Genomic DNA, 11,770 nt, shown 5'->3' on the forward strand with positions numbered 1-11,770 from the left:
ACACTGGTCGATCTAGTTTGGCTGCAGAATTGATATCACACTGGTCGATCTAGTTTGGCTGCGGAATTGATATCACACTGGTCGATCTAGTTTGGCTGCGGAATTGATATCACACTGGTCGATCTAGTTCGGCTGCAGAATAGATATCACACTGGTCGATCTAGTTTGGCTGCAGAATTGATATCACACTAGTCGATCTAGTTTGACTACAGAATTGATATCACACTGGTCGATCTAGTTTGGCTGCAGAATTGATATCACACTGGTCGATCTAGTTTGGCTGCGGAATTGATATCACACTGGTCGATCTAGTTTGACTGCGGAATAGATATCACACTGGTCGATCTAGTTTGGCTGCAGAATAGATATCACACTGGTCGATCTAGTTTGGCTGCAGAATAGATATCACACTGGTCGATCTAGTTTGACTGCAGAATAGATATCACACTGGTCGATCTAGTTTTGTCTGCGGAATAGATATCACACTGATCGATCTAGTTTGTCTGCGGAATAGATATCCCACTGGTCGATCTAGTTTGGCTGCGGAATAGATATCATACTGACCGATCTAGTTTGGCTGCAGAATAGATATCACACTGGTCGATCTAGTTTGGCTGCAGAATAGATATCACACTGGTCGATATAGTTTGGCTGCAGAATAGATATCACACTGGTCGATCTAGTTTGGCTGCGGAATAGATATCACACTGGTCGATCTAGTTTGGCTGCGGAATAGATATCACACTGGTCGATCTAGTTTGTCTGCGGAATAGATATCACACTGGTCGATCTAGTTTGTCTGCAGAATAGATATCACACTGGTCGATCTAGTTTGTCTGCAGAATAGATATCACACTGGTCGATCTAGTTTGTCTGCGGAATAGATATCACTCTGGTCGATCTAGTTTGACTGCGGAATAGATATCACACTGGTCGATCTAGTTTGACTGCAGAATAGATATCACACTGGTCGATCTAGTTTGACTGCAGAATAGATATCACACTGGTCGATCTAGTTTGTCTGCAGAATAGATATCACACTGGTCGATCTAGTTTGGCTGCAGAATAGATATCACACTGGTCGATCTAGTTTGTCTGCAGAATAGATATCACACTGGTCGATCTAGTTTGGCTGCAGAATAGATATCACACTAGTCGATCTAGTTTGTCTGCGGAATTGATATCATACTGGTTGATCTAGTTTGACTGCAGAATAGATATCACACTGGTCGATCTAGTTTGTCTGCGGAATAGATATCACACTGGTCGATCTAGTTTGACTGCAGAATAGATATCACACTGGTCGATCTAGTTTGTCTGCAGAATAGATATCACATTAGTCGATCTAGTTTGACTGCAGAATAGATATCACACTGGTCGATCTAGTTTGACTGCAGAATAGATAAACCAGTAAAGCCCCTCTTCCACGATGGTGGTCCCTTATATGTCAGTCAGCAGTCAGTGGGCAAGAGGTTTCTCTTTGGAACGTTTGCTGGCTTCATAATTACAAATCTAGGGGGAAACTTAGATGGCTACTCCATCTGGGTTTTATCTAACAAGTTATGGTGTGGTGGGGGCCTCTGCCTGAAGTAGGACAAATGAGGCATCTGGCTGAATCAGCCCACATGAGTGGCATCACCACTGTGTTTGCCAGTGTTTTAAAATACCATGTCTGAGTCTCAAACAGCACCCCAGTGTCTTCCAGTGTTGTTAAGCCTGGGCATGTTCTTTAGACGCCCCTCTGTCTGACACATAGACTGTTGGGATTTGTGTCAGGGATTTTGGCCAGTTGGAGATGGGGATTTGGGCAGTTGGAGATGGGGATTTGGGCAGTTGGAGATGGGGATTTGGCCAGTTGGAGATGGGGATTTGGCCAGTTGGAGATGGGGATTTGGCCAGTTGGAGATGGGGAATTGGCCAGTTGGAGATGGGGATTTGGCCAGTTGGAGATGGGGATTTGGGCAGTTGGAGATGGGGATTTGGCCAGTTGGAGATGGGGATTTGGCCAGTTGGAGATGGGGATTTGGCCAGTTGGAGATGGTGATTTGGCCAGTTGGAGATGGGGATTTTGGCCAGTTGGAGATGGTGATTTGTCCAGTTGGGGATGGTGATTTGGCCAGTTGGAGATGGTGATTTGGCCAGTTGGAGATGGTGATTTGGGCAGTTGGAGATGGGGATTTGGCCAGTTGGAGATGGGGATTTGGCCAGTTGGAGATGGGGATTTGGGCAGTTGGAGATGGTGATTTGGCCAGTCGGAGATGGTGATTTGGGCAGTCGGAGATGGGGATTTGGGCAGTTGGAGATGGTGATTTGGCCAGTTGGAGATGGGGATTTGGCCAGTTGGAGATGGGGATTTGGCCAGTTGGAGATGGGGATTTGGCCAGTAGGAGATGGGGATTTGGCCAGTTGGAGATGGGGATTTGGCCAGTTGGAGATGGTGATTTGGCCAGTTGGAGATGGGGATTTGGCCAGTTGGAGATGGGATTTGGCCAGTTGGAGATGGTGATTTGGCCAGTTGGAGATGGGTATTTTGGCCAGTTGGAGATGGTGATTTGGCCAGTTGGAGATGGTGATTTGGCCAGTTGGAGATGGGGATTTGGCCAGTTGGAGATGGTGATTTGGCCAGTTGGAGATGGTGATTTGGCCAGTTGGAGATGGGGATTTGGCCAGTTGGAGATGGGGATTTGGCCAGTTGGAGATGGTGACTTGGCCAGTTGTAAAAGTATTGGGCTGTGTAGTGTGGACGTCACTGAGGACCTTGGTAGTGTAATGTAAGACTCAGGGGAGTTCATTAGCATTTTTGTGTCCCAAATGGCACCCTATTCCCTATATAGTGCACTACTTTTGGCACTATAGGCCCTATGGGCCTTGGTCAAAAAGTAGTGAACTATGTAGCAAATAGGGTGCCATTTGGGACACTATGTGTTCCTATAAGTCAGCATGATGAGCGTACTTTGAATGGTGGCTGTGCAGTGTGCTTTGTAGTGGCCGACCAATATGTTTTATGGGGTCCGATTCTGATCTTTGAAGGAACAAAACTTACTGGTAGCGATATACAGGTAGGTATCTGCCGACATACTGTTTTACAGTTGGGGAAATGAAAAAGTGAAACATTTTCCACACTGAGTTCTCAGAAATTGCTGTCGAAAAGAGACAATTGTCCAAGAAATACGCTTCAAAGGTTGATTTCTTCTTTTATGGCAATAATAACAATAATAACAAGAACACATCATGAGAATGACCCAGTGTTCAGACCACCATGAGATTCCCTTTTCTCATCCAATTTAGTGAACAAAATCAAATCAAATCAAAATGTATTTGTCACGTGCGCCGAATATGTCGGTTATCGCTGGAATTATTGATATATATTGATATACACTACACGGACGATGATTTGGGTGAAACGACACATTCGGGCTCTAGTGCTTTGTATTCATAATTCAGATATGTCGATATGTAAACTGTTGATTTTCCACGTCTCCATTTTGACCCTTTAATACAGGGATAGATTTGATAGGCTAACTCACAGCAGCTGCAGATAACACTAAGGTTTGATTCAATTCCTATTTTGGAGTCCAGCTGTGCATTCCTCCCATTCTTTCCATGAAACACTGTTTCCATTCTCCATTTATCACCGGTCATAATAATCAATGAAATATCCCGGCTACCTCCCCTACACCTAAAACAATGCATGCTGCATCCAATCCTTCTATCCCTAGGTTACGTCCCAAACGGCACCATATTCCCTACATAGTGCACATATATATATATATATATATCTATATATATATATGTATGTATGTATGTATGTATGTATGTATGTATGTATATATATATATATATATATATATATATATATATATATATATATATATATGGAATAGGGTGCCATTTGGGACGCAGATCTCCCTATTCATGCTCCCGCCAGAAAGAGCAGCTGCTTGAAAAGCATCTTATTAATGACCTGAGATTCAGAGCAGCTCTCTCTGCTGCTGCCAGTGACATGATTCACTGCTGGTCAAATAGTGTTCGCTCTGGAAGTTGAGAAATGTCAGACTTCACAGTTGTGTGCTTGCTGACTGGGTCTGGTGCATTCCTCTGGAGCGAGACCATGAAAACTCTACGTCAAAGCCATCCATACCGGGAGAGACACTTGGAGAAATGTCAAATATTATTCTATTGTAATTGAGAATGTAAATAGAATAGAAAATACATTTTCTAGCCCTCTGTATGTTGATGCCCTGACCTAGTCCTTCTGTATGTTGATGCCCTGACCTAGTCCTTCTGTATTTTGATGCCCTGACCTAGTCCTTCTGTATGTTGATGCCCTGACCTAGTCCCTCTGTATGTTGATGCCCTGACCTAGTCCCTCTGTATGTTGATGCCCTGACCTAGTCCTTCTGTATGTTGATGCCCTGACCTAGTCCCTCTGTATGTTGATGCCCTGACCTAGTCCTTCTGTATGTTGATGCCCTGGCCTAGCCCTTCTGTATTTTGATGCCCTGACCTAGTCCCTCTGTATGTTGATGCCCTGACCTAGTCCTTCTGTATGTTGATGCCCTGACCTAGTCCCTCTGTATGTTGATGCCCTGACCTAGTCCTTCTGTATGTTGATGCCCTGACCTAGTCCTTCTGTATGTTGATGCCCTGACCTAGTCCTTCTGTATGTTGATGCCCTGACCTAAGTCCTTCTGTATTTTGATGCCCTGATTAAAGCCCTTCTGTATTTTGATGCCCTGACCTAGTCCTTCTGTATTTTGAAGCCCTGATTAAAGCCCTTCTGTATTTTGATGCCCTGACCTAGTCCTTCTGTATTTTGATGCCCTGACCTAGTCCTTCTGTATTTTGAAGCCCTGATTAAAGCCCTTCTGTATTTTGATGCCCTGACCTAGTCCTTCTGTATTTTGATGCCCTGACCTAAGTCCTTCTGTATGTTGATGCCCTGACCTAGTCCCTCTGTATGTTGATGCCCTGACCTAGTCCTTCTGTATTTTGATGGCCTGACCTTTCTGTATTTTCTATGATGTAATATAGAAAAATGTATTAGCAAAACAACAGAGCGATTCTTTTAAAACATTTTATGTACTCCTTGACTTGGATAATTAACCTTGAATAATTAACAAAATAGCTTAGTGAAATAGATTATGATTTGTTTAGGGTCTCTATCTCAGGCCTATGTATTTAGGTGAGCTACTGTATTTCCTACTGTAATAAGCTACAATTACAGTACCAGAAAAACCCAGAGCCAAATCAGTTTGCTCTCATTATATCAAATCTAGTGGATTTGTGTATCAGTCACATACAACATTATATCCTGTGGTCTCTAGAAATCAAACTCAGTGACAGCCCTTCCAACCAAATCCCTTTTTGAATGTTTGTCTCCCCAATCGCACTCAGGCAAGAAAATAAAGATTATGCATCCGAATTCAGAGCATAATTCGAGAGAGCGTGATAGGAAGTCTAACCTACGCACATAGTGTAACGTGAAATATTTCTGCCGTCTGCTAAGCACCTCTGAAGGCCCAGCAGACGGACAGGGCAGACAGGGCAGACAGGACAGGGCAGGGCAGGCTAACCCGGTCCTGTCTGGGAGGTGCTAGTGTTGGAGGCTGTTCTGTACCCTCTCTGCTCTCTGCGAGGGAGATGACATCACATCGATCCAACTGGGCACACACTGGTTGAATCAACATTGTTTCCATGTCATTTCAATGAAGTTACATTAAACCGACGTGGAATAGACGTTGAATTGATGTCTGTGCCCAGTGGGATAGGATAGATGGCTGATTTCATAACCCCTCTAGGAGTGTCTGTCTGCATGTCTGTCGGTCTGTATGTCTCTGTTGCCTGTGTGTCACTGTGTGTAAAATGAAACTTTGTGTGTGTGTGTGTGTGTGTGTGTGTGTGTGTGTGTGTGTGTGTGTGTGTGTGTGTGTGTGTGTGTGTGTGTGTGTGTGTGTGTGTGTGTGTGTGTGTGTGTGTGTGTGTGTGTGACTACACCAACCAATGTCTGAGAGCTGAACAGACTCCTAACCTATTTCACAGCCTGTCTGATGCGATCTGAAAACATGCGTTTCAGAGTTAGTCGTAACTGGGATACCATTATAGTGCTAATGATGTGGGTTTGACAGAACACTGGTCACTGTCTCTGTGACATTTGGGCCTGCTCACTTATTGGCCTGCAAGGCTGAGGTCAATACAACGTCTGAAGCTCAGTGCAGCCTCATTGCCAAACGCGATGGTTTGAATTCTAACAGCAGTTTAATAAGGATAAAGAGGTCAATAGTGCTGTTATTAAAACTGTTTTGCTTCATTCAGCCTCCATTTCCTCATGTTCAATTGACAGTGTTTTCCCAAATCTGAATGGCTTCTGGAGAGGGACCAGTTGATACCTGCTACTCCCTACATGGGACATAGTGGAGCTCCACTGGTTTCTCCAACACAGAACAGATGTCGTTGGAGGAATAATTCAAGGGACAAATTTGAAAGGAAACACTCAGATCATTGAAGTTTTTGAGGTTCTCAGGACTTCAATACTTCCCATTGCCACTAATCAATCTTTCATCTCACATAACTATCTGTCAAGGGACTTAAACCCATAACCTTCTGTATGTCAGTCCAACCTCTTGATGTACGTGCTGGTGTTGTACAAGGACTTGTCAATCTTAAAACAGGGCCTGTACAGCCTCTGTTCTGTCATCAGAGTGGTCATCTGGTTCCCAGACACTTCTGCTCAAATGCACGAAGAGTCTGGTGGACCAACGCCTTCGTTAGCCAATAGAAAGACCACGAGAAACCTGTGCATAGGCATTGGCTTAATTGGCTTAATCTACCAGTCATTTCCAACAACACCTTCCCCCTAACCCTCCCGGCTCTTGTCTTCGATACGTGTCTTGCCTCAGTTTGGAGCTATGCCTTGCAGTTGTGTGATTCGCAAAATATAAGGATGACAAATCCAGTGCATTCGGAAAGTATTCAGACCCCTTCACTTTTTCCACATCTTGTTACGTTACAGCCTTATTCTAAAATGGATTGAATAAAAACACATTTCTCATCAATCTACACACAATACCCCATAATGAAAAAGGGAATGCAGCGTTGAAGGTCCCCAAGAACACAGTGGCCTCCATCATTCTTAAATGGAAGAAGATTGGAACCACCAAGACTCTTCCTAGAGCTGGCCGCCCGGCCAAACTGAGCAATGGGGGGAGAGGGGCCTTGGTCAGGGAGATGACCAAGGACCCGATGGTTACTTTGACAGAGCTCCAGAGAGCTCTGGAGCAGGTTTTCACCAAGGATCTCTCTGTACTTTGCTCCGTTCATCTTTCCCTCGATCCTGACTAGTCTCCCAGTCCCTGCCTCTGAAAAATGGTTTCAGTTCTAACTTAAAGGGATAGTTCACCCAAATTACAAAATGACACATTGATTTTTTTACCCTGTAAACAGTCTATGTACAAGGTATGACAGGAATCTGACACCACCTCTATACCAGGCGGTGTCCGAGCAAGGATGAGCTCCCTGCCATCCAGGACCTCTATACCAGGCGGTGTCAGAGGAGGGCCGAGCTAACTGCCATCCAGGACCTCTATACCAGGCGGTGTCAGAGGAAGCCTGAGCTCCCTGCCATCCCGGACCTATATACCAGGCGGTGTCAGAGGAAGCCTGAGCTCCCTGCCATCCCGGACCTCTATACCAGGCGGTGTCAGAGGAAGCCTGAGCTCCCTGCCATCCCGGACCTATATACCAGGCGATGTTAGAGGAAGCTTGAGCTCCCTGCCATCCCGGACCTATATACCAGGCGGTGTCAGAGGAAGCCTGAGCTCCCTGCCATCCCGGACCTATATACCAGGCGGTGTCAGAGGAAGGCCTGAACATTTTTCAAAGGCTCCAGCCACCCAAGTCATAGATACTTTAATGTATAGATTTCCCCCCCATCCTTACTCAAATGATAACCAGAAACTCAGTTATTCCATTTCTCATATTATCGGTTTGTGAAGGGTCAAGCTGTCTGCTGTTTTCATGGGAACCATTTGCAAGAAAACCACTTGGAATAGCAGCTGATGGTGCCTGTCAAAGGAAGTAAGTCCAGTTGAATCACTTGAATAATTTGAATGAATAGGTTTATGGTGGAACTGTTTCTCTTGTGAACATATCAGTTATTTCTGATGTTTAACTAACATCTCAGCTTCTAGACTTTTGACATAACCCCAATGGCACTTATCCCTGTTACATTGCCTGCGTCCCAAATCGCACCATATTCCCTATATTGAGCACTACTTTTGACCAGGGCCCATATCGACTCTGGTCAAAAGCAGTGCACTATATAGGGAATAGGGTGCTATTTGGGACATGCAATTGGTTTCCATTATGTGTCCAGTAAGGAATTTTAATCACTGTTGAACCCTTCTGCAAGATACACAATAGACACATCTCAGCTTTTATGGGCCAACTAAAGTATAGCAGATGTTTCAATAGGGCATGGATATTTTGGACAGTTCTCTGTCCGGTTCATGTCCGGCGATGGTCTGGGTTCACATGAAGTTTAAAGGTCCCAGTGTGTGTGTGTGTGTGTGTGTGTGTGTGTGTGTGTGTGTGTGTGTGTGTGTGTGTGTGTGTGTGTGTGTGTGTGTGTGTGTGTGTGTGCTCTGTGTCTGCGTGTGTGACTGTGCCTGTGTGGGTTTGTGTGTGTGTGTGTGTGTGTGTGTGTGTGTGTGTGTGTTCTGTGTCTGCGTGTGTGACTGTGCCTGTGTGTGTGTGTGTGTGTGTGTGTGTGTGTGTGTGTGTGTGTGTGTGTGTGTGTGTGCGCGCGTGTGCGTGTGTCTGCGTGTGTGTGTGCGTGTGTCTGCGTGTGTGACTGTGCCTGTGTGTGTGTGTGTGTGTGTGTGTGTGTGTGTGTGTGTGTGTGTGTGTGTGTGTGTGTGTGTGTGTGTGTGTGTGTGTGTGTCTGCGTGTGTCTGCGTGTGTGACTGTGCCTGTGTGGGTTTGTGTGTGTTTGTGCGCGTGCGCATGTGAATCCTTTAGTTTTTAGTAATCAAGTTCTCTGCTTTGCGAAGTCATTTCAGACAACTATTGGGTTCACATGGAGTTCAAAGGTGGTAGAAAAGAGCTCCTTGTGGAGGATGCTGCTGCCTCCTCACCAAAACCATGGAGCCACACTCAACCATACACAACCTGCCTCTGTTCCTCCTCCCTTCCCCTGGATCTTCAGACGGCGCCCTAGTCAAAAGTAGTGCACTATAAAGGGAATAGGGTTTCATTTGGGACTGGGCCAGTCTAGTGGGTGGTTGTGTCTTCAGTCCAGTCCAGTGGGTGGTTGTGTCTTCAGTCCAGTGGGTGGTTGTGTCTTCAGTCCAGTCCAGTGGGTGGTTGTGTCTTCAGTCCAGTGGGTGGTTGTGTCTTCAGTCCAGTCCAGTGGGTGGTTGTGTCTTCAGTCTAGTGGGTGGTTGTGTCTTCAGTCCAGTGGGTGGTTGTGTCTTCAGTCCAGTGGGTGGTTGTGTCTTCAGTCCAGTGGGTGGTTGTGTCTTCAGTCTAGTGGGTGGTTGTGTCTTCAGTCCAGTGGGTGGTTGTGTCTTCAGTCCAGTGGGTGGTTGTGTCTTCAGTCCAGTCCAGTGGGTGGTTGTGTCTTCAGTCCAGTGGGTGGTTGTGTCTTCAGTCCAGTCCAGTGGGTGGTTGTGTCTTCAGTCTAGTGGGTGGTTGTGTCTTCAGTCCAGTGGGTGGTTGTGTCTTCAGTCCAGTGGGTGGTTGTGTCTTCAGTCCAGTGGGTGGTTGTGTCTTCAGTCTAGTGGGTGGTTGTGTCTTCAGTCCAGTGGGTGGTTGTGTCTTCAGTCTAGTGGGTGGTTGTGTCTTCAGTCCAGTGGGTGGTTGTGTCTTCAGTCCAGTCTAGTGGGTGGTTGTGTCTTCAGTCTAGTGGGTGGTTGTGTCTTCAGTCCAGTGGGTGGTTGTGTCTTCAGTCTAGTGGGTGGTTGTGTCTTCAGTCTAGTGGGTGGTTGTGTCTTCAGTCCAGTCTAGTGGGTGGTTGTGTCTTCAGTCCAGTCCAGTGTGTGGTTGTGTCTTCAGTCTAGTGGGTGGTTGTGTCTTCAGTCCAGTCCAGTGGGTGGTTGTGTCTTCAGTCTAGTGGGTGGTTGTGTCTTCAGTCCAGTGGGTGGTTGTGTCTTCAGTCCAGTGGGTGGTTGTGTCTTCAGTCCAGTCTAGTGGGTGGTTGTGTCTTCAGTCCAGTGGGTGGTTGTGTCTTCAGTCTAGTGGGTGGTTGTGTCTTCAGTCTAGTGGGTGGTTGTGTCTTCAGTCTAGTGGGTGGTTGTGTCTTCAGTCCAGTCTAGTGGTGTTGTGTCTTCAGTCCAGTGGGTGGTTGTGTCTTCAGTCTAGTGGGTGGTTGTGTCTTCAGTCTAGTGGGTGGTTGTGTCTTCAGTCCAGTGGGTGGTTGTGTCTTCAGTCTAGTGGGTGGTTGTGTCTTCAGTCCAGTCTAGTGGGTGGTTGTGTCTTCAGTCCAGTCCAGTGTGTGGTTGTGTCTTCAGTCTAGTGGGTGGTTGTGTCTTCTCCAGTCCAGTGGGTGGTTGTGTCTTCAGTCTAGTGGGTGGTTGTGTCTTCAGTCTAGTGGGTGGTTGTGTCTTCAGTCCAGTGGGTGGTTGTTGTCTTCAGTCCAGTCTAGTGGGTGGTTGTGTCTTCAGTCCAGTGGGTGGTTGTGTCTTCAGTCTAGTGGGTGGTTGTGTCTTCAGTCTAGTGGGTGGTTGTGTCTTCAGTCTAGTGGGTGGTTGTGTCTTCAGTCCAGTCTAGTGGGTGGTTGTGTCTTCAGTCCAGTGGGTGGTTGTGTCTTCAGTCTAGTGGGTGGTTGTGTCTTCAGTCTAGTGGGTGGTTGTGTCTTCAGTCCAGTGGGTGGTTGTGTCTTCAGTCTAGTGGGTGGTTGTGTCTTCAGTCCAGTGGGTGGTTGTGTCTTCAGTCCAGTGGGTGGTTGTGTCTTCAGTCTAGTGGGTGGTTGTGTCTTCAGTCCAGTGGGTGGTTGTGTCTTCAGTCCAGTGGGTGGTTGTGTCTTCAGTCTAGTGGGTGGTTGTGTCTTCAGTCTAGTGGGTGGTTGTGTCTTCAGTCTAGTGGGTGGTTGTGTCTTCAGTCTAGTGGGTGGTTGTGTCTTCAGTCTAGTGGGTGGTTGTGTCTTCAGTCCAGTCTAGTGGGTGGTTGTGTCTTCAGTCCAGTGGGTGGTTGTGTCTTCAGTCCAGTCCAGTGGGTGGTTGTGTGTTCAGTCTAGTGGGTGGTTGTGTGTTCAGTCTAGTGGGTGGTTGTGTCTTCAGTCCAGTGGGTGGTTGTGTCTTCAGTCAAGTGGGTGGTTGTATCTTCAGTCCAGTCTAGTGGGTGGTTGTGTCTTCAGTCCAGTCCAGTGGGTGGTTGTGTCTTCAGTCTAGTGGGTGGTTGTGTCTTCAGTCTAGTGGGTGGTTGTATCTTCAGTCCAGTCTAGTGGGTGGTTGTGTCTTCAGTCCAGTGGGTGGTTGTGTCTTCAGTCTAGTGGGTGGTTGGGTCTTCAGTCCAGTGGGTGGTTGTGTCTTCAGTCTAGTGGGTGGTTGTGTCTTCAGTCCAGTCCAGTGGGTGGTTGTGTCTTCAGTCTAGTGGGTGGTTGTGTCTTCAGTCCAGTCCAGTGGGTGGTTGTGTCTTCAGTCTAGTGGGTGGTTGTGTCTTCAGTCCAGTGGGTGGTTGTGTCTTCAGTCCAGTCCAGTGGGTGGTTGTGTCTTCAGTCTAGTGGGTGGTTGTGTCTTCAGTCCAGTGGGTGGTTGTGTCTTCAGTCCAGTGG

Source organism: Salmo trutta, unplaced genomic scaffold (assembly GCF_901001165.1).
Source record: "Salmo trutta unplaced genomic scaffold, fSalTru1.1, whole genome shotgun sequence".
Lineage (NCBI taxonomy): Eukaryota > Metazoa > Chordata > Actinopteri > Salmoniformes > Salmonidae > Salmo > Salmo trutta.